Genomic DNA, 23,237 nt, shown 5'->3' with positions numbered 1-23,237 from the left:
AGAAATCTTTCTCTATACAGCTTTAAAGCTTTCTGAACCCCAGACCTCTCTGTCTCAGAGGAGCTATGGGGATGCTCTAGCCAATGAATTTTGCACCACTGCACTTGAGCAAGGTTGTGTACATACATTGTGATGTGAAAAAGGAAATTTCAGCCTAGCAATGACAGCCCATAAATGCTATGGATCTTGGGAAAGATTGTTTTGATATTCTTCTATATGTATAATTTCAGTAATTTTTTTTCTCCCTAGTGATTTGAATTAATTTGAATCAAATCATTAGTTCAGTACCATCAGACTGGTACTGAACATAATGACTCATTCCTAAATTAATATTGTCTATCCTGAACAACTCTTGTCTAAATGACTGGAAGTTTCATGCTTCTCACAAAGTCAGCTACATTCAAATGAGTTCTGCAACAGTTCATTAGATAATGGTGTAATTTATATGTCTGGGTCAGCAAGTGTTTTTCTGCTTTGACTTAAAATGGACAAAGTGCAAGTAACTAAACAGGTCTCCTGTATTTTTTTTATATTTCTCTGAGTGGGAAAAAGAGGGGTAAAAAAAAGAATGAAGCACTTGAATCAGGAAAAAAATGCAGTGTACTGTACTGCAGGTATTTCCAGTTCCAGCCTCATTTCTTCCTTGTACAGAGAGGCATATTAAAATAAACCTTCTTGCCTTTCAGCAAATTCTGTCTTAAATGATGCGCTTGACACCAACACTTGAAAGGTTCAATGCTAAAGGGATCTGTTAGTATGAAGAATAAATGTACGCAATTAGTCTGAGTTCAGTGGTAGGTGAAACCTCTGTCCAACAGAAGTCAGTCATTCCAGATGCTTGCTGTATGTTGGACCTCCTGCCTCCCTGCATCTCTGTGCCAATTGCTGTATTTCATTCAGTGGAGGAGAGACTGGCAACAGCACAGCAAGAGCCTCCTACAAATGCTTTTCTGTGGCTGTAGAGCCCACATGCTAAATGGTCTGCAAGCTATGCACAAGGAAATTTATCTTCTGAAGGATTTAAATAGCATAGCCTTCATGAAACAAATGGAGAATTGTTTGTCACCGACATGTTTTATGAAAAATCCTTTCCTTAGGATTTTTCCTACTGAGAAGCTGAGAGGCCTCAGGAACAAAATGTAAACAATGATTATCTGCTGCTGTGGAATGCAACGGGTGGATCTGTGATTGGTCTCATCTGGTTGTTTCTAATTAATGGCCAATCACAGTCCAGCTGTCCAGACTGTCTTGGTCAGAGACAAGCCTTTGTTATTCATTCCTTTTCTATTCTTAGCAAGCCTTCTGATGAAATCCTTTCTTCTATTATTTATTTTAGTTTTTAATATAATATATATCATAAAATAATAAATCAAGCCTTCTGAAACATGGGGTCAACTTTCTTGTCTCTTACCTCATCCTCGGACACCTGCCGTCACAATTGTTATTTAATTTTTTATCAACTGAGCACCAAACCTCATTTGTTGTTTTTTGTGTTTGTATTATTTAACTGATTATCAACTTTGGGTAGTGACTATTTTTATGTATTACCCAGTCTGCCAGTAAATGAGCTTCTCTCTTGTACACCTGTGTTGACAGGGTATGGCATTTCAGATTTAAGTAATCTTGGCCTCCTTAGGGGAAGAATCTGTCAGTTGTTCCCTGTAATGAATGATGGGTTTATGGTATGAGGCACTGCCTGTAGTATTAGCAGCAAGGAGAGCACAGCTGTCCTAGATTGTATAGTGCTGATTTCTGGTTATGGTAGCTGCAGTAATGAATGAATAAATGATATGAGTTGACAACTGCTCTGCTTTATAAAACATAACACTATTTTTACTTAATTTCTGTGTTACTCTGAACAGCAAAAACTTCCTATCTTCCTCCCACAAATAAGAGAGAAGTGGTGATGGAAAATGAAAGAATTATTTCCTTCTCTTTTTCATTTACTGGCACAAGGTGATTATCTAGCTATTGAATCCTTTAGCATGAGTCTCTTTCAAAGCAATCTTGCAGTGAATTTATGTGACTGACCTTGCTGGCGTCAGTTACTTTTGTAACCTGAATATGTAGGATGCAGCACATTTATTTCATTGTGTTGTTGGGCTCGGAGGAAGGGAAGGAATAATGCTAAAAATGAGTGACCAAGCTGACAGAAATGACACTTGAGACTGCAGTTTGGAGGGGCTCAGAATAATTCAAGTATAGTGGTTGTGAATCATACCCACATCAGCAGATTTGATATTTGGAAGCCACTTTACCGAAACTCTTTATCAAGTTGTGTCTCTGTAGCTTTTGGGTTGTTGGTGTTTGCTCAGTCCCCAGGGTGTCTGGGGATGGGCTTACAGGCCGCTTTTCATCTGCCTGCTCTGCTCTAACTGCTCACCGTTAGTCATCCCATCTTGCTGCCATCCTTTTCAAGATTTGAAGCATATGAATTTCTTACCATGCCAAGGTAAAATCCTGGGGCTATTAGTAACAGTCATTTTTATAATAGATGGAATCTGTAAGGATCCCAAATACTTCAAAAATTTTCAAAGTACCTTTTTTTACACTTTTGGTTCTAATTTTTGCTAAGGTTCCTCCATTTCCTCCTTGTGTCTGGTCTTGTGTTTATGTTTTGTTTTTTGTTTTTTGTTTTTTTTTCCCCAGATAAAAATGTATTATCGAACTTAAAATGGTCAGGAAAGGATTCAAAAGAACATTTTAAGTTATGCAGTAAAAAGTTGCTTTGTGTATCAGGTCTAGAAAGTGAAGAATGACTTTTTGTTTCTTTTTGTTTTTAAGAGGAATTTCTAAATTATATATGGTTGGACAAATTGTTGGGTTTATCACAAATTCAATGTCTAAATTTTTAAACAGAACACTGAACAAATTCATTAGTGAAATATTTAATTTTGATTCCTTAGAAGCTGTTGTTCAATCGTGTAATTTTCTCCTTTGGCAGATTTTCAAAGTTTTCAAAATATCGATTGTTCTGTAATTTTAGCCCCCACAGCTGTGGCATAGAGTTAATTTCCTTACTAGAGAAGCCAATCTACATAATCAAGATCGGAAACAATGGTATGTTTTCTGCTTTCCTGCTGTGTGTTTGCCTAAAGTAATTTTTGTCCTATCATAAACTACTTTCAGGAATATAGAGTATATTATGTAACACAGAAATTTCACATAAAAAATAATGCAGTGAATAATTTCATGTTCCTGCAAACTGATTGTATGCATAAATGTATGCACTTCTAGTGTCACTGGAAGAATAGTTTCTAGCCTTCCCACTTCCTGGGGCACTGTTCTTCACACATACACTCCACTTCTGCTTGAAAACCCATGCACCCTTCATTTCCCACAGATAGCCCAAAGAAGACTCCCATTTTCCCAGAGGTGTGGAAAGAATTATATTCATCCAGATGCCCACATAAAGTCTCTCTTAGAATATGTCAAAACAATGACAGTTTAGAGAGCTGACAGGCGCATGCAGCAGTGAGCCTCTGAGAGGTCTCAAACACTTCAGCTGATGAAAGCAAAGTAGTAACTGGGCAAGAAAAAGCAGGGACAACAAAAAAACTTGGAAATAACTATTACGCTGGTGAGTTGTTGTGCAACATCAGTGGGGACTGGAAAGATACAGAGTGTTTAAAAATAAGAATTTCTGCAGCGTTGTTGCCTGCTGGGCGGTCTCTTGCAACATAGGTCCTGGCTTCTCATGCTTAAATCTGTGGGTTTTGGTAAATTAAACATTTTGTGCAAAACGTGTCATTCTGTTGCAGGGACCCAATCAGCTCCACCCAAGGAGATCAGTTCAGTGTAGCTTCCTTCCCAGGGTAAAGAGAGAGGATATTGTGCAGGTACACAATTTGTCCTCCACTTTCCTGGTGATCAAAATTGAGATCTGTGCCTGTGAGAGGCCTGGAATTTAGGAATATTTTAAGTCATCTCGTATGCATTAAAAAAGTAACATCTAAATGTCCTCTGGTCTATATGTCTGTCTAGTGTCACATACCCAATGACATCTGCAAGGATGAAGGGAATTACTCAGCCACATCCTCAAACAACACTTTGAACAACTCTCCTGTTATGTCTTTAATACCAGAGAGCATTGCAAGCTGTGATAAGCCATGTGGTTGATCTGCATTTCAGTTCCTCCACAAGCTACAGCAGTCAAACCACTTGTATAAGTACAGTTTGCTCCTCTAGACCACAGCTTTGAATTCACACCACATATAGCAAGCTAAATCTCCAAAGCAGAAGAGGACCAAAGAGCTGGTACTTAAAAGGAAAAGTCACTGGCTCTTTCAGTGAGAAGAAAAATATTACTTGAAAAATAGTAATATTTTTCATGAACAGAGATTACTATTACTATAGTAATAGTAATCTCTGTTCATGAAATATGGATTTGAGGAGCTTGCACACTGGTTACTGGAGCAGAGGGTCTGCATGGAAACTGAATGGGAGCTCACACTGCTCTTTCAGAGCCCAGTGCTGTGCTCTTCCACATGCCAACACTTTGGAGAGCAGAAGTTGTTTGGGTTTAGGAAGTCCTGAGCTTAACATTAAAAAATGCATTCTTAAGCTTGGACCCTTTAAAGAATAGGTCAATATTTCCTACAGCTGGGGAAACTGAAACACAAAAAATAAGTCCTATTTAAGGACTAACTGTGAGTGTGTGATAGAGTCAAGAGTAGCATTCACTTCCTTCCTTGTCATGATCTAGGGTCAATAGCACCCTGCAGGTGATGAGGAGCAGCTGAGTGAGCTGGAGTTGTTTATCCTGGAGAAAAGGAAGTTGAAGTGGGACCTTATTGATCTCTACATCTTCCTAGAAGGAAGTTGTAGTGAGGTGGGGGCTGATCTCCCAAGTAACAAGTGACAGGATGAGAGGAAATTGCCTCAAGTTGTTTCAGGGAAGGTTTAGATTAGATATTAGGAAAATTTTCCTCGCTGAAAGAGTAGTCAGGCATTGGAACAAGCCTCTCAGGGAAGTAGTGGAATAGCAATCCCTGGAAGTGTTCAAAAGGTGTGTGAGTGTAGCATCTGGTTTAATGGTGAATATGGTCTGCTGGGTTAATGGTTGGACTCAATGATCTTGGAGGCCTTTTCCAGCCTTCATGATTCTTTACATTAGATTATTGCTTCTTCCCAAAATGCATCTGGTTCAGAGTCATGCTGACACCCCAGGCCTTTCTTTATTTTTAATTGTTACATTATTTAAACTAGGGGATAGCTACGTATTATTTAGATTTTTTTTTTTCACTGAGATTGAGACGTGTTTATTTAATTTAAGAAACCAAGCAAAGCAGCCTTCTAACTATTGTTACCTTTTTAAATAGGCATTAAATCTAAGGATCTCTTTTCGGGTTTTAATTGTTTGTGTTTCCCTTAGTTTAACTTCACTACTATGAAGTTAAACTAAGGGAATGTTTAAGAATGTTCTAGTAACTTTTATCAAAGTTTAGGCTTTTGCCTTCATGAAGGTATGAAGCTGTGCTACTTGCCTTTCAAGTTATTTTAATTGTCCTAACTAACTGAACTATTTTGCACACAGAAATACCATTTAATTGGGTAATGTCTGTGAAGATTTTGGGAAAGGTTCTATGATAACTAAGATGCAGATAAAACAGTTAGTTAGAGATGATAAAAGTCAAAGTCTGTCTCTTCTTTCCAAGCCTAATGTGGTTGGAGCATTACTCATTAATCTCAGATTTCTGATGAATTTAAGTATGATTTTATCTGTGTCTCCTGCTGCTCTCTGCTGTCTCACTTCTTAAGCAACAGGGATCAGATAGTGCCACTATTTTCAGGGACAAAATGTGTTTCACTCAGTGAGACACCTTAGCTCTCACCATTAAGTAACCAAAAAAACTGAGCTTAGTTGTGATTTTTAAGCTGATATCCATGAGTTTTAGATGCTAAACAGATTTGCTGCTTCACAGGGCTGATTTAAATGAAGAGTATGACAAAACTTGAGAGATATCCAGTTGACACTGAGCATTGCTTCTTGGCTTTTTGGAAATGAGGGGCTCCAGATGTAACTGGTGATTTTGCACATCTAAGAATGAGAGAGCACCTGAGTTGCACATCTGCCCTGTCAGCCCTGCAGTAGGGTTCTGTCTTTGAGCATAACCTCAGAAAATATGCAGGATCTTGGGCTACAGAAATGGATACAAAAAACAGTTGAATGGGCATTATCTTTGGTTGTGGTGCCATGTTCAGATCCCTAAACGTGAGGGAAACATCCCTGCCTGCAGTTTCACAGCTCAGGAGCTTGTTCTTGTGAAACAGTGTGCTCATGGGCTCATCAAGTCACAGTACCTCCCTCTCCAGCTCCTCCTGGCCCTGCCCACACTGCCTATCCAGGGCACCAGGAGGAGGCAGCCTGAGAGGAGACACCAAGCAGCATGAGCCCTGCTTTCACTTCCTCCTCACTCCCTCTTCCAGGCACAGCCGCTGCCGGTCAGAGTCCACCAACTCTCTGAAGATGAGCATGGGACATGCCAGGGTGCTCTCCCCATCACCCAGATAGAATCTAGTGTTGAAAACTTTCTCTTTCCTCATTAGTTCTTTAGCTGCTATTTTATTGTTCCATGAGGGCTTAGGTCTTGTTTAGAAGGGATTAAGACCCTTGAAGGGACATGGTAAAGGATCTCTGCAGTTTGCCAGCATAAAGCTTTTCATCTCATTAAAATCACAGGAGTGCTTTCTGTGAGAGAATGAGTTTTCCTTCTTTTCTCCTTTCTCTGCCTGTGACAAAGGAGGCACTACTCCTGCTTTTCAGTGGCACTGTAGGGTTTTTTTCCTTATTCATAACATTCCCCCTACCTCATTCCACACATCCCAGGGAGCTTCAGACCACCGCTATAGCACTGCAGGTTTGAGTCATGCTGCTTCCTTCATCCTATGCTGCCTGCCTGGCTGTGAAGGCATCCTAACAACTCCCACAGCCTCTGAGTGCAGCAGGACGGGCAGAGCTACTGGCAGAGTTTGCTTTCAGCTGTTGGTGCTGAAGCGGTTGACAGATGTTCAGAGGATTTCTTGTCTCTGGACCAGCACTTAATCTGTTCCAAGTTATTCAAAACACAAACAGTGGGTTGGCAGGAGTGAAATATGTTCAGAACTGGATGTCAAAACAGAAATATATTTTTAAAAGACAAGTGTCAAAAAAAAAAAAAAAGGGAAGGTGTTCATGCAGTTTATAGGAAGATGTACTGAAATAGTTGAGATTTTCTTCTTTTAACCCCTTGGGTTCCCATCTGACACTCTATTCCACTATGTCTATGGTGGTTTTCTTGCTTAAATGTTGACAAGGGCATTTTGGGTCCTGGATCCCTGGTTTGCAGATGGATGGATTTGCCACATTTACAAGGTGTTTGGACTACCATCTAGCAACATAATTTGGGACTATCCTGTCAAGAGTACTGTTGTAAAATTGAAGTGAGATCCTGAAAATGTGTTGAGTGGTACTGTTGAACAGAGTGGTAGAGGAGACATTTAGTGAGAAAGAAAATTATTCCAAAAAAAGAGGAGCGGGCAGAGACAGAGAGGAGAGCATGGCAGAAGTAAAAGATGGCTTTAATTTAGAGAAGAGAGGCATCTCTGTTTATTTCAATTCATAGTCAATATAGAAAGAAGAGTTTCAGGGTCCTGTAGCATATACAGCTTGCCTGCAGCCTCCTTTGGTTGCATGTGCATAGTAAGGCATGGGTGGTAGCTGACAGCAAAATGAATCAGCTCCAGAGCCCTCTGAAAAGGGCTGTGCTGCTTTGGGTGAGTTACTGCAAACAGGATGTTAGTAACTCCAGTCCCAGAGAGAAAAAGATTCCTCTGCAAAACCAGTTCTAATAAAATTTGAGAGAAAGGATAGGAAGCAAGTGTTTAAATAGGCAATAGAAATGAAGACAAAAGTAAAATTATATCAATTATGCTTTTTTTTTATTTAGTGTGGTGAAAAATAGAGGAACAAAAAATTATAAAAAAACAACAGTCCAAGAATGTTGAAAGTTTTCATGTCCTATCAAAATGCTTTTTGGTCAGCAAAAGATCTGTCACTATTATAATAAGGATCTCATAGGATAAGAGTACTATCCCATTATTGCTCTGCTTTAATAAATCAGCAAAATGGTGCTTTACTGGCTTTCCCCAGTTGCAGAAATGATTCTTTCTTCAGCTGTTGATGCTGTTCTTGTGGGTATCATCCACATAATTTTCTGTTCTCTTTTTAATCCTTGTCATCAGGAGAGAGTCACGCAGTAACGTTACCCAATCTAATGATAATCTTTGACCTGCAAATTAATCTGTTGCTATGCTTTATTTTTGATGAGAACATTTTTGATGACAGTGGATACTTGGTGTCTTATTGCTGCTCAGTGTCGTGACAATGTGCTTGATAGGAACACTTCGGGATTTTTAGAAGATTTCTGTTCCCATGGCATATCGTACTGATGCTCTGGCATTCTCCATTTTTGTTGAGATTTGATGTGAAACTGAAAGCTCCAAACGTACATGCATGGTGGATTTATGAATTCTAGTTTTGAGCTTGCAGAACTTTTGTTACCTTTATAACAGTCTGGACTGTGACTTAGTGCCCATTCCTTTTTCTTCCCAATAGATAGATGGCTGTGTGACTAGTTAAAAGTGGGAGGACTGCTTTTCTTTTTACATTTGTGCAATTCTGCTTGCTTCAGCCCAGCTGAACCTGACTGATATTAATGCCAATGAAGAATTAAGCAAAATCTGCCTGCTTTCAGTAGATGTTTCATGTATTTCTTCTACATCCTCTTTTTATTTTTTTTTTAATGTTAGTGTAAGCAGATTTTGTGAGTTCTTATTCATGAAGACAGCACATAGCCAGGGAAGGTACTGCATTTTTGTCTGAAATGAAAATTATGATTTTTCCCATGTTAGGTTCATAATAAATGTCAGTTTGGATCTGCTTCTGTGCATTTGTGGGTGGATGATACTTAAAGATTCATACTTAGAGCATTAAAACACTTTACAAACTATTACAGCCAAGGGCAATGTGACACCTACTTGCCTTGTGTAAGAATCATTGAGTGGGTGTGGAGAGAAAAGGACAGAGAAAGATAAAAAAGCCAGCCTGGGAGATCTGTATTTCATATAATTTAATCCAAACAATGATATGCCTTTATTCTCTCTAACCCCTGGGTTTCAGGTGTAATTGCTTTCTGTCACTGGAGGCATTTTGGCTTGGTGTGTTGTAAATCTCAGGGAGAGATGATCTTTAACTGGCTATGCTGCCTGTCTGCTGGGTGATGCTAGAAGCATCCTTCTGCCTCCAGCTGCTCTTGCTTCTGTTGGTGGACAGTTTTTGAAGCAGACCCAGCAGGCTGAAGCCTAGATCAGACTCCAAGTATGGAATATGAACCCATAATGCTGGGCACATACTTTTGACATGGGAAGTTAGAAGACGTGTTTACTATGCAAGGACACTTAGGAGAGCCCAGATACAAAACCACGGCTCTGCCATAGACTGGAAACTGGGGATGTTCTGTCTTGATGGCCAGTAGAAAACAGCTGAAATGTCACAGCCTACACTTAAAAAGCATTCTGATTTGAGGCTTTTTTGTTCCCTTTTCATTCATCTTTGTTTTAGGATGACTTTATTTTAACTTGATTTTGTTATTAGTGGATCTGCTCAGCAGCAGTGTACCTGTTACATATATTAAGAACCTGACTCCTGACTTTTAGCTGGTGCAAGCGACAGTGTTTCAAATTAAGCTGTCCTCCCTGCAACTATCTTTCTTTTCTTTATCTCCCCACCCAGACATAAATAACCAGGCAGAAGAAGGCAGGTAGTGTTATAAATTGTCAGGCTACACAATTGCCTCATGTTTTGCATTCTGTTCTCTTCCCCCATTATCATCCATTTTGAACTAAATGTTCATTCATTTGTGGTTCTGCCATGAGAAGATATTAAGTAAATTGATATTGTAGTATTCAAATATATATTAAATAATACAAATATATATGGATACATTGATAATGCTCAGCAATTACCACTGTAGTACTTTATTATTGACATTTAAAGACCAAGGGAAGTAAGATCTAATATAGGGAAGAGTGATTATGTCTCACAGTGTCTAACTTAAAAGTTGAGCTGGTTTTGGTCGCCAGTAGGCCCATGATCTATTAGTCCTCTGTTTCCCTTACACAGGAAGTGTTCCTCTAACAAAGAGTTTGCTATTTGCTTCTAACACATCAATATGTTGTCCATCCCAGGTCTTCATGGTGGTTCTGCTAAGCAGTCACTGTCAGAAATCTAAATGGGATATGGCCTCTTTCTTTCCTGAATGCTCAGCCAGAAACTCAAGGCTCAGTGTTGGCCAGGTACTCGAGGCAGCCGATGGGGGCAGCATTCTAGGGGAGCCTGGCTACCCCTTTGAGTGTTTTCATCATGACATTTCAGGCTGCCTCACTCTATTCCACTCCTCTCTGGCTGGTGCTTTGCTGTATTTCTAGTGGCACCATAACAAGTGTAAGCTGGTTTGCATTGCAGTTACTTTCTTAAACATGGCTCAGCTGTTGTGCAGTGTGCAAGGATCGTGTCTGAGTTGCAGAAAAGTACTTACATAATACCTAGAGCTTATTGCCTCCACTGGGGCTGTGAGGAGATTGTGGGGATTGTGACTTCTCAGGGGCACACTGCTCCAGCCTGTCATGTGCATGCAAAAAAGACTACTCCAGTTCTTTATGTCAGCCCTAAGTTTTTGCCTATATTTATTAAAACATGCAATGGTGTGCCTCAGTTCAGCTCAGAGAATTCTCAAAAGAAAAAGGCAGAGCAATATACACTCCTGTCCAGACTATCATGGGCATATCTCATTCATATCTCAATAAGACAACAAGTGGGTCAGTACATGCTGATGGCCTTAAAGGGTCCCTTTCCCTGACTCATCAACTATACCAGTGACCAAGTTTGTAGGGGAAGGACCCTTTGGGGGAGAAGGTGGGTGGAGATTACATTTTTGTTTTTGTGTTTACTTGGGTATTTTATTTACTTTTTTTAATCCCTAGCACTTTCTAAAATATCTAGTCATGCACTAGGAAATAAAACCTTATCTGTGTTGCCAGTTTCCTCATCAATTTGTCTGAATGCTTCCCATTCTGTATTATCTTCAGATGTTATGGAGAACCCCACAGGCTGTAACCTGCTATCAGTTTTAGAGCTGAACTCCCCTCCCATTGCCGCAGAAATTTAGATGGGGTGGGGAGGGAGGTTTGCATAAAAAGCAATGACACAATATAGTCCATGATTTTGTTGTAACAAATCAGGCTGACTTGCCAGATGAATTTCTGCTGTTGAGAGCAGACAATGCAGCTCTTGTGTCTGATTTTTGGAACTCTGGGGATAGAGACCAAAAGTGCAACCTCCCTGTCTTTCTCACTCTTCTGAAAATCTTTAGAACTGTGTTTTTGACAGTCAGTATTTAAAAAAAAAAAATTTAAAAAAGGCATTTCCATACTTGAACCAATATTCTGGGGTAGTCTTTTGTGCAGTGCCAATCTCAAAATATTATGCAGTGCTGTTGAGAAAGTTCAGAAGATCTAGATGTTATTAGAAACTAATAACATCTGAGAGAGAGCATGGTCAGTAAACTACTCTTCACATTTCTCTTTTTTGTTGTGATTTCAGTGGTTAAATCTTCAGGCAGGTTTTTCATAGAAATAGTCACTTAGAAAACCAGCTTCAGCAGGAGGATGACAATAACCTTTATTATATTTATGCTGTCAGCTTCCAGGAGAATACAGGACTATTTGAATAGATGGTCTGATTCCATGTAAGGAATCACTGGCCATGAGAAATGAATACCAGAGTGACAGTAGTGATGTATTCCAGGCTGGAGACTAATCAGGAGAATAATACATGTTTGTCCATTTAGGTGTTAGTCTTGCAAGTTAGGCTGATTAGTGACAGATATGGTTTGGGATAGGGCAATGATTTGTTATCCAAATACGTCTAAAAATAAACATATGACAGAATAAACACCATGAATAGGGGAAACTGGGGTTTTTTTCAGAAAGATAAGAATGTCTTATTTCATCCAAAACTGGAGGCAGTCACGCTAATGAGTGGGAGATGATTGTGATATATCAGAAACGGGGATTGGAGTTAGTACTAATCTTTGCTCTGGTTTTTCCTTGCAAGTAGGAAGCTTTCTAAGAGGGGAACTCAGTGGTAGAATGTGAGTTGGCCTTGGTAAGTGATGCTAAGGAAGGAATTGGCAACAGAATGGGATGAGCCTCACATAATTTGGGGGTGGAAGGGGGAGCCTGAGTGAGTGAAATATAATTATGCTTTCCTAGCTGGTAATGCTGCCTTGAAGTTACCCTCCTCCCTGTATTGTGAAGACATTTTCAGTGCAGCTGGAAATGTGTTGCTAATCAACACACAAATGTGAACACTACTAATATAAAACCATTGGCATTTGTTAAGAGAAAATATAAAGGCTTTTCATCAGGAGGATATTTGTGCTTTCTTGTATCACTTCTGACAGTGATAAACTTGTGAGCAGTGTCATTTCACAAATGAGAGGTTAAAATTCTGACAGATTCCTTGAAACATGAACCCAGGGTCTTTTTAAGGTTCTTGTCAGTGAAAAAGTCTTGAAGTTTAGCCCGGTCTGACTTGCCATCCAAACATGGACTTGTTAATTTTGTTTCAGATCTTCCTTTTCTTCTGCTTAGAATTGAGGATTAAAAAAAAAAAAAAAAAAAAAAAAAAAAAAGAGAAGAATATTTCAGGAAAATACATCATATAAAGACAGGAATTGCTGTATTAGCTATAATGAGGCATCTAGTCAGCCACCTTTAATAAGTTCCTGATGCCCTAGATCATTTGTGCCAGCCAGCAATTCAAGGTGGGTGTTGGAAATTAAAGTTGTCTTTCAGAGCTGCACCCCCAAGCCAGAGATGGATGCCATTTCACCTGCACGTTCTGCCAAATGATCCATGGTGTGCACGGGCACCACCTCTGCAGTGGAACCTTGTTTTAGCTATCCTGCTAGACTTCAGTGTCACCTTGCCCCTCATGATTTACAGAAAATCATTCTGTAAAATGAAAAGTTTTCTATGAAAACTGGAGGCTATTGCAGTATGTGACATCTGAAGAGCAATTGGAGATATATGTATTCCTTTTTTTAGTGTTGTTTCTCAGACCATGTTCTTTTAGGGTGAGACAATAAAGTCTCAACATTCCCCCAAATCATCTTTGAAACCACTCAAATATGTTTTTCCGAGAGATGGAGAATTAACTAGGGTTGAACTACTCTTGGCTTGAAGTATTTTTTATCTAAGTTAGAATAGCTTTTTTTGCATGTTCCCTTGTGTCAAGAATATGTGTAAGTAAAAGCAAAATATAGACAAGTAAGTGTACTCAGACAATGATGACACAATCTTGTTTCCTACCAGGCATGTTTCAGATATACTTTTTCTAGGTAATCTCTAATCATTAGTGTCCCATCCTTTGACAATCTGGCTTTGCTAGCCGCTTGTATCGGTCAAGTGTTGAGGCCAGCATCTTGCACTGAGCTTGTTCTTCTTGCTCATCTCTGCTTTCTCTTCTCCTCAGATGGTGCAGTTAATACACCTCTTCCTCCTTCTCGTAGGGCTGCAGCATTCACTAAATCCTGGTCCAAATGACAATCTGGGATAGCATCATGGTGCCTGTAGGAGCCAAAACCAAGTGGTCTTTCCTAAAACCTCTGCCACAGCAGCCAGCCTGCCTGTTTGTTGGGTGAGCTGCTTTGTGAATGGGCTGGTGCAGAGCAGGCAGCTTGGATGTTGGTGGGGAGTGTGTGTGTGTGTGCGCGCGCACAGCAACATCCATTTAGGCACCTGCAAGGGGACTTGTGTGTCCTGATCCCTGCTCATTAGAAATTTTTAATTCTGCTTCTTGCTTCAGCCAGGCTCTTGCATCATCCAGGGGCATTTTTGGGTACCTGCTTAATGCCAAGCTGCCATCTGATTTTTTTTTGTCTGATTTTTAATTTTTTCTGTTTGGGGGAAAAGCAAGCTGTGTTTGAGCACTACTTCACATCTCTAAAAATAAAAGTTGGCTTTCTAAGTGCACAGCATACTCCCTCTCTCTGCCTCTCCATCTCCCCCCACTTCCCTCTTCGGGTTTGTTTCTGCAGGAGAGACTGGGAGGGAGTCATTCTTGGCAACCACTGAAGATGGATTCTAAGTGGCACACAAGCACACACATAGCAATTTGGCACACAGCAGGGACTGGGGGCGGGAGGCATTTTGGATTTGTCAGCTCATCGGCACAGCTAGATTCCTGTCAAACAGCAGAAGTTGCCCAAGTCCCTGGTGGCTGAGATGCAATTGGTGAAGCTGTGCTAGTCTGGAAAAGCAAAGATGTGAGGTCACAGGATCATTTTCTCCCTCACGCTGCAGCACAGTTGACAAATTAACTCATAATCCAGCATTACCTCCTCTACTCCTATTCCCTTTCCTGTCTTGTGTGCCCCAAATTTTATGTGAGTTCTGATATCTATTCTTTGCCTCTGTATCTTCATTTCCCTGTCTTTATGTATCAACAGTTCTGTTAATTTGGATCCTATGAATGGCTAGGAAGTTTTAGAGAATTTATTGTGGTCAGCACAAGCTTGTGCCCAGGAAAGATTTTGTCAAGCCCAGGGATTTCTAAGAGATGATGCATGTACTGAGGGAGTTACACAAGCTGCTGCAAAGCAGTACCCAGTATAGGGCTGAATCAGGGGTTGTTTTTTCCAATATTGCTGCTGCCACTGATGTGCTACTGATGGCCTGTCAAGAAGTATATAAAAATTGAAAGTGTATTATGTTCCTGGTCTAGGAGCTGAATATAGTCGGCATAGCATGACACAGATTTCCTTTGATGAGATGCCTCACACTGTCCTAAACTCATTTTCTGAGTTAAATTATTTTTTTCACTGTATTTTTGCATGACTCAGAGATGCCTTTTCTATTTGTGCTTGCAAGCAAAAAGCATTGGAGCTTTTTACGTCTGTGCTGTTTGGGAGACGTGCTTTCATCTGCAGGTAAATACAGTGTAGCTTTGGGTATGATTGACTTCCTTCCGTGACTCTGTCAGTTGCTTCACTTCGTGGTATCAGAATTTCTTTAAGGTATCTCAGTGACAGGTCCATGTAACTGTGTGGATTAACTTCCTGCCTTGACCTCTACTGCTGTAGATGTTGAGTCCCAAATCTACATGAAGGGAGTAGGAGGATGCTGACAGATCCCTGCTTTTGTGTGTTCACAGTCCTACACCTGGTGCAGCACTGCACTCTGATATGGTGAGGGGGACTGCTTCTCTTTGAGTAGGTGCAAAAAAGTCCTCAGAAGTTATTTTGGAAAAAAATTAAGCCAATCTGTCACATGTCGCTTGGCCTGGAATTAATCTTGGAGTAACCTGATGATCAATCAACCTTCCCCAGCGTGGTAGAGACTGCATAATTACAGACTTCTGTAGGAATAGAGCTAGGATGTTCTGGAAATCCCACCTCAGGAGCAGTGCAGAGGAGCTGCTGTTCCTCCTTATCTCCCACAGCACAGCCCTGCACATCACACAGACTATTCTGCACACTGGATGTGTATTGCTATTCTTCAGATGAACTGATATACTTAAAAAACCAAAACAGAATGAAAATTTAATGATTATTAGTAACCAAAGATAAGAGTAGATACAGATCCATGTCCATCAAAACATTCAAATTTTTGTTTGGTTAATGAAAGGGTGGTTGACAGAGTTCAAAAATAAGACTCTAGTCTAGAGATCAAGGCATTCTGCCAAGTTAAAGTCCTGTTGCAGAAATATGGGAATGTTCCCTTGTATATCAGACTAGCTGGAAACTTGGATATTGCTTTTATCTTATAAGAATTTATTCAAACTAATCAACTAAAATAGAAACAGTTTTAAGTTGCAGAGGTCTCCCTCAGAGTTTTGTATCTTTAACTGGGTAGGTAGTTTCTTGTAGATGGGGAAAGGAACAATTTATTTCTTTCATATACCCTGCCACAGCTCTAACCACCAGGTGTTTTGGAGAAATAAAAAAGGTATGACTTTGATTGGCCTTATCTTCAATATAACCTACAGATTAAGCTCTTCAGTTTTGCTGTGACAAAGTACAAACGAGTTGACTCAGTTGCAGATATTTGGAACAGTTGCATTGAAAACTAGAGGCATTTCCACAAGGCAGAAGCCAAGTGTTACTTTTGAGCACCCAGCTCTTGTGGATCTGATTGTATCTATTTTTGTCCTCTAATATCCTTGGGAGTACATTTAAAAACATGGGTAGAGGGGTTGGACTAAAAAATGCTTTTCTTTTCAGTATTGTAATTTTGATTCTTCTGATAACCATAGCAAGCTAAGTCAACAACATCATGGGAGACCATACACTCTAGAAATTCTACAGCACCATATGAAACAAAATCAACATATACATGAGAAAACTCGATAGTAGGGTAAAATCTCTTGTGGGAATTGCATGAAGGCATATCCAGCTCCAACACTAGCCTCCTGCCAGCACCTGAACAGCTTGTTTTGTGTTTGAAGGGCTTGCACAATATTGAGTGATGACACCAGCTGTACTCAGGTTCTTGAATTACAGCTCCAAGGATGGTGGCCATCAGGGGACACAAAGGGCCTGCAGGAATGATTGGCTTGCTGCTAGACTGCAAAGCAGAGGGTTGGGAGCTGAGGCTGAGAAAGAAATAAGTAGTTTCCTGAGTCTCTCTGGTTTTCACTATAACTCTCTTGGAGAATATGGCTTTGCATGTCAAGTTTTTGTTCTGATATGCTTACGTTCTAGTGGTATGTGCTGGCAGGTTGTCCCATATGCAATAGAGGCTTGAAGGAGGCAGTCACATCCCAGTGCTCTCAGAGGTGAGATAGTCTCCTACCTGCACTCAAGCTTTGCAGCTAGATTTGGCTTTCATTTGGCTTGAATTATCTGTCATGAGAATTCTGGCTGAGGACACACGTTTCCTGAAAAGTATATACAACACAAGCCTCAGCCACAAAGATTCCTCACTAAACAGATATCTGCTACCTTCCTCTCTTAAGGAAAGCTGTAATTTTCTTCCATAGTAAGCTTAATGCCTTTGACAGAAACTGAACAAAGCAAAGACCAATATAAGTAATTTGTTTATATTAAAGTGGCTGCATATAGTCACTTAACAGCTTGTGTCAGATAAAGACAAAGCAGTCTTCCCGTGTTCCAGTTTGGCATGCATTATAAGGATTGGAAGACATGGATCTGAATCCACATTCCTTAAGAGAAATGTTTCTTTCTCTAGCAGGCTGGATTATGTAGCTTTCATCACCTGACATCTTTTCTCTGAAAGGCTGTAAAATACCAAGAAAAATTTCCAAATCTAGCAATAATTCTATTTGAAAGATGTAAATGTAAATTTTATTTTTAATTGTTTTGTAAGATTTAAAGATAGATTTTCTTCTTAAATTGAAATATGTTTAAACTGAGCTACTTGAATGATTAGTCAGGGAATGAATAGACATTATTTGACTATTGCAATTTGGCGAGCCCATCCTGATTTAGTCAGCTAGCAGTGAAAAAAACAGTTAATAGGGAAGAAGGAACCTGCCCAGCTCTTGGCCAGGTTTATATATTACTATCACAAGAGAGAGTTTGCTTTGGAAATTAATCAAGTTTCTTTTCTCCAGGGACCAAAGAGGTTACTCAGAGGATGCAGGAAAAATGTAGGGATTCAGCTGTGTCACATTTGGTCTCTAATTGAGCTGTCTAGGGAGCCTCCGACATTTTGCAGAAGTGGAAACATCCAGTTTCATTTTATCTTTCTCACACTGCAGCAGTTCTCTTCTTTGGAAGCCAAGGTCACACTGCATTTACTTTTGGTGTTTGTCCCTTTAATTCTTCTACAGTTTCACAAATGCTTCTGGTGTATTTTTAAATTTTAGCTTATAATCACTATTTCCTTTTTTTTTTTAAGGCACCATCTGGTCCCTGATATAGTTTAAAATAACAATCTATTCAGGACACAACCAGCAGAAGGACTTTACACTTTTCACAACCCAGTATGAGAGCTTACCCACCTATATTTTTCCACAGACACTGTAACCATCAGATCCTGTTCCCTCCAGAGAGGTCTTGCAGAAAACAAGGTCTTACAGCTCTTGCTTTCCATCCTTTTAATCTTGAACATAGTCATTTCATGGACACAAAATGGATGCACTAGAGAAGCTTACAGCTAGGAATGGGGGTGGTCTGCTGTAAACAGCTCAGTCAGAGAATTTGTAGTTGGAGCTCATGTCGGCATTTAAGCTGCCCTCTGGTGCTTACTACTTCTGCAGTGCATGCCTTTATTGTGTCCCCTGGTGCCTGGAGACATCTGCAATATCCAGGGAGAAGAGGGAATCAAGCATTGCAAAAATCATCTTAAAAAAAAAGAAAAAAAAAGTGGCCCCATTCTGTAGGTGTTTTATTTTAAGCAGGGCATTAACATGCTATGTTATCATTGAACGTTATGCTGGGCAGGAAGGTTTTGTTTTAAATTTTGATTTTTATAAGTCACTTGCAGCATAGTTCATTTTATCTTCATGCTGTGTGCAACAGCACTGTCTGTCATGGTGCTTTCCCAGTAGCCACAAATCAAAGCGTGACACTAAGCAGAGTGATTGTGTGACTGTCACCCTCAGTACAGCTGAGCCTTAGCTTGGTGTAACTCCTCCGGCTGTTGGAGGATCTGAGGTTATCAGTGCCAAGGTAGCAGAGACAATAAATACGAATGTACCTTTTCCTGCTGAAAGGACCTAAACCACTGCTGGAGACAAAAGCAGGCTAATGTAATGAACGGGATTTCTGCGTAGGTTATCTGTCTGGTGGGATATTCACTGCTCTTTTTGGTTTGTTTTCCTATTAACTAAAGGCAAAGGGGAACAACTATTTCCCTGAGAGCTGCTCTGACCCTGAATCATGCTCCCGTCCCCGCTGCAGTCCCCGGTGCTGGCGGCACGGCTGGTTAATATTAGCGGCGCAGCTGATGGTCCCGCTTGGTGCCCGCCCTGCAACAGGTGCGGCACGGCCGCCGTGCTGGAATCCCGCCCGGCCCGATGCCGGCGCTGGCACAAGCCTTCCCATTATGTCAGGAAGGGCCATGTCCCGTCGCCACGATGCCCCGGCACCCCAGGCTGGCCCCAGCTGTCTGCGGGACGTGGAGCCGGGCGACAAGCACCCAGGAAGGCTGCTGCGGGAAGAAGCGCACCGGGATTCCTCTGGAGCGGGAAGACGGGACGTTTCTGGACGGCACCTACAACTGTGGCTGTGGGTAAGGAGAAGGTTTCTGCAGAGCCCCAGACCCGTGGTTTTGCGGCATTGCTACTAGAGGAGGGAAACACAAACAAATAAGTACTAAAAGTCAAGTATCAGCACTCTGAAATGAGCAAATGCGGGTTGTGTTTGCTTATCCTGTGGCCGTAGTTTCTTTACAGCACAGTACTTTGAGTTTGCAATAATTTTAATTGGCACTCTCTGAGTTTAGAATGCTCCTGTGAAAAGTTACTGTCAATTCCATGATTACACGGTGATGACGTGATTTTTAATAATAAACATGGGGCAGATACTGAAAAAGAAATCAAGTGTGCTGGCTGCACTTCTGGGGAGGGGAAGAAGTGCTATTGCTGTCCTCTAAAATTATCTGATCTGTCTGCTCTGGCATGATATCTTAAGGTCTCCCATCTCTTTTTTTATAATTTCTATTTTTTTTTTTTTCTTTCATTTTCTTAAACCATTATAGCATCTTTTGGTAAGAACAACAAAATATCTAGGTGGTGTTTACATAGCCTAAATGTTAGAGGAAGGAGGAGACGAAAGGCTTGTAAGGTTTTACAGGATCACTTCTAGTGTCCTGTTCCCTTAATGTGACCCCTCTTTGTTGACTGTGTGAAAAAAGGCAGGGCTGTAAGGCAGGTCAGAAGGGATCTGTGTGCCACAGTGTGACTTGTGTGTGCTGGTGCTCTGCCTACATGCATCCTCAGGGATGGAGCCAGGCAAGCTTGCTCAGGGACTTGAGCGGGCTCTGGCTCCAGTGTGGCAGTCTGCTCTGTTCTGGAAAACAAGTACTGTTGCTGCTGCCGCTTCTAAATTAAAGAAAAAAGAAAAAAATAAAAGAGGGACTCATCTCTTCATTCACTGATTTCTGCTCTGAATTAGTCACAACCTGGGGCAGTAGGTTAGCCTGAAGTAATGCTCCTGGAGAGTTAGATTGATGCAAGGGACTGAAATAAGTGGGAATCTCTCCCTTAACTATGGTAGGTTTTGGGTGAGCACAGTCCTCATTATTTCTATGTGTAGCTTTTTTTGGGAGTTGTGGAATAAATAAGCGCTATCTGGGCCAAATAAGTACAATAGGGAACTGATGAGAAAGGTCCAACTTCATAAGTGTCAGGTGTGTCTATGCATAGTTTGGGTTTAAGTTCTTTCCAGGAGAGGTTTATGATTGAAGCCATTAAAATTTAGGCATTGTTTTGACATGAAAGTGAGAAAATACCTTTTCTCAGTGCTTCCTGTGGGGTTGTACCACAAAGAGGAGGCTCTTTGCTGTGGGAACCATAATGTCTGATGGGATTGTGAGATCCTTTCTGGGCCATTGTCTCTGGCTGAGGACACTACTACTGTAACACTACTACTGTCCTGCAGCTCCTGGCCTCTGCATAGGCAGCACTGCGCTGGGGTTTGGCATGGTAGTTTGGCAATGAGGACACTATGTAAACTATGACAATCCCACACATCTCGCAGTGCCTTGAGTCCTGCTTCCAGAGAAACCTTTCTCTAGCTCCCTCTCTATTTCCCACCACCCACTGACACTGGTTTCTATTCCTCTTATCTTGATACGTGAAGCAGAATCTGCTGTACCTCAAGCTGGTGCTTCAGCCATGCCTGAGCAGGAGCTCCCGCAGGGATGGGCCAGCGCCGAGGGTTGATGTTGTGCTGAAGGGACATGTGCTGAGGCACAGGGAAGATGCATGACTATCTCCCTTTAAAAAGCATTGATTTGTGACTTTGAAAGGGCCTCTATAAGCAGCTCACAGAGAAGCCATTTGCAAATTTGATGCCAGTTTTTAAGTGCAAGATGAAAGTGGATTTTGCTGCCACTAAAATTGGCAGCCCCAAGTCTCTTAGGAGAGGTGCAGAAGCCTGCATCACTGGAGAGCCAGATCTGTCACCCCACTAAAGACCTTGTATCCAGGTAGGAAAGCATAAACAGATATGTGGATCTCCAGCAGTGCTGGGTACAAAACAGCATGTTACTAAAAGTTTTATTTGTTTTTTAACCACTATGATAAAATTCTCAGAGTTACAAGAGTTTGAGAAGAATAAAATGTTTATCCTATTTTGTACACAAATTGGTGATCTTGGAGAAAAGTTAGAGGGCATATCCAAGTAAATTTTACAAATAATCTTTTATAACCAAGGAGGTCATGAAGTCATTACTGCATCTAGAAATTGTTTATATATTTTTCATTAAAATTATGCATCATTTTCAAAGGAAACTGACATTATGGGTTTATGAGCTCCTGTATTACATTATGTAGTACATTATTATCATAACTTACCCTCCTATCATTCTACTAATTTCTTGGAAATTTAGCTTGTAATTTCACTACAACATATTTCAAGAAAACGCAGTTACCTTTAGAAGCATTGTGAGAATCCTCTCTTGTTCTGTAAACACAGAAGCTTCTAAAGGTAACTGGTTACCTGGTCAGATTTATTTTAATTTTCTGTTAAGAAAATAGAAAAATATACTCTAATGGCATACAAATCTAGGTAGTGAGAAAAGCAATCCCTTTTACTTTCTCAACTACCCCAAACATCTGCCTTTTCCTATGCCCTAGGAGTGTACATACATATATGCATTTGAGAATATAATTTCTATCATATAAAGAACCTGTGATAAATACTCAAAAAATTGACCTTTTTAGGGTCATTACAGCACTGTTGGTGAGCTGATGATAGCCAAGCATGCAAGTAATGCTCTCTTCTACTTCTAGCGCAGAAAATGTGATGACGGCCTATTCCCTCCTCATTCAGGTCTAGAGAAAAAGAGCAAGGGAGAAAGGATGTTTGGCACAGTAATTGGGAAGAGAAGAATGGGACAATTTCTACTAGATGATACTCTCCAGAGCAAAGGCAATATGCAGACAGGTTTGCCCACAGCTAGAATTGTGTATCATTGAGAAATCTCACCTTCTAAAAATCAAAATAGAGGAGGGAAATTACTGGAAATACAGAAAAAGGATGAACAATCTTACTGGAGGCGGCAGGGGTACATCAGCGGGACTACATGACCCATCTCTTGGGAAGGTCTGAGGAGGACATACCCCTGTGGAGCTGAGTCTGTTGCTGTCCTGTTCTTGCCTGACTTGTTATTGAAAAACTCCACTAGAAAACTAGGGTAATGTTAACATGTTCTCACTAATCATGATTACATTTAGATGTCATTGTCTTGAATCTAGATCTCAGATCTATCTAATTATGGTTTTTCCCTGGTACTTTCCTGGTAAATTCAGCCATTTCTCCCTTGTTGCTATGATGGGAACTGCATCCTTATTTACTCCTTCATCTCTTCCCTGCAGCAATTAAGAAAGGTTAGGTGAAAATTTGTGTATCCCTAGGCTAAAGACATCCATTCGTGAACATGCAGGAGAGAGCAGGCAGACACCGCAGTTATTCACAGGGAAGGAAATCTCCATCCATTTCTCCTTCAAAGAAGGAGGTGAGTTGTTCATGAAGCATGCAGGCAGGTTGGCTTCTCCTATATTAGGAGGAGGTTATAGGAAAGGCTCATAAAGAAGGTGCCCACTCAATCCTTATCAACATGCTGGCTGCTCCAGGCACGTCAAGTGTTAATGGAAGAATGACAAAATGGAAAATGGCAGCAGCCCAGGCCCCTAGCCCCTGAAATGGTGGATCCCTGTGCAGTGCAAAGGCCCAGAGCAGGAGCAGGGCAGGTGACTACCAGTGATGGATGATGTTGAGACCTCAGAGGTAAATGATATCATAAATGGTTGGTCTGACACAGTAGGAAATGTTTGCATAGTGAAGTGATGGTTTATAAATAAGATTATGTTGCTGCAGGTCCTACAGGCAATTCTGGAGCAAAAATAGTTTCTGATTTTCTTTTCTCTAAGGAAAAAAAGGTACAGAGGCAAGGACTCCTATTTGTAATAGCCAGGCATGAACAAAGCTGTGTTTGCTGCATAT

General features: G+C 40.7%; 1 protein-coding gene across 1 annotated transcript in view; it reads left to right on the top strand.

Moving 5' to 3' along the window:
* The first annotated feature begins 18,990 nt into the window (after positions 1–18,990).
* Positions 18,991–23,237, top strand: part of ARPP21 (cAMP regulated phosphoprotein 21) — a 197,049-nt gene continuing 192,802 nt past the window's right edge. Inside the window, exon 1 of the mRNA XM_018920717.3 lies at positions 18,991–19,299. The gene's annotated coding sequence lies outside the window, so the exon portion shown is untranslated. The remainder of the gene's footprint in view (positions 19,300–23,237) is intronic.

Source organism: Serinus canaria, chromosome 2 (genome assembly GCF_022539315.1).
Source record: "Serinus canaria isolate serCan28SL12 chromosome 2, serCan2020, whole genome shotgun sequence".
Taxonomy (NCBI): Eukaryota; Metazoa; Chordata; class Aves; order Passeriformes; family Fringillidae; genus Serinus; species Serinus canaria.
Note: the sequence above shows the minus strand (reverse complement) of the source record. Positions and strands in the feature narration are given on the sequence as shown.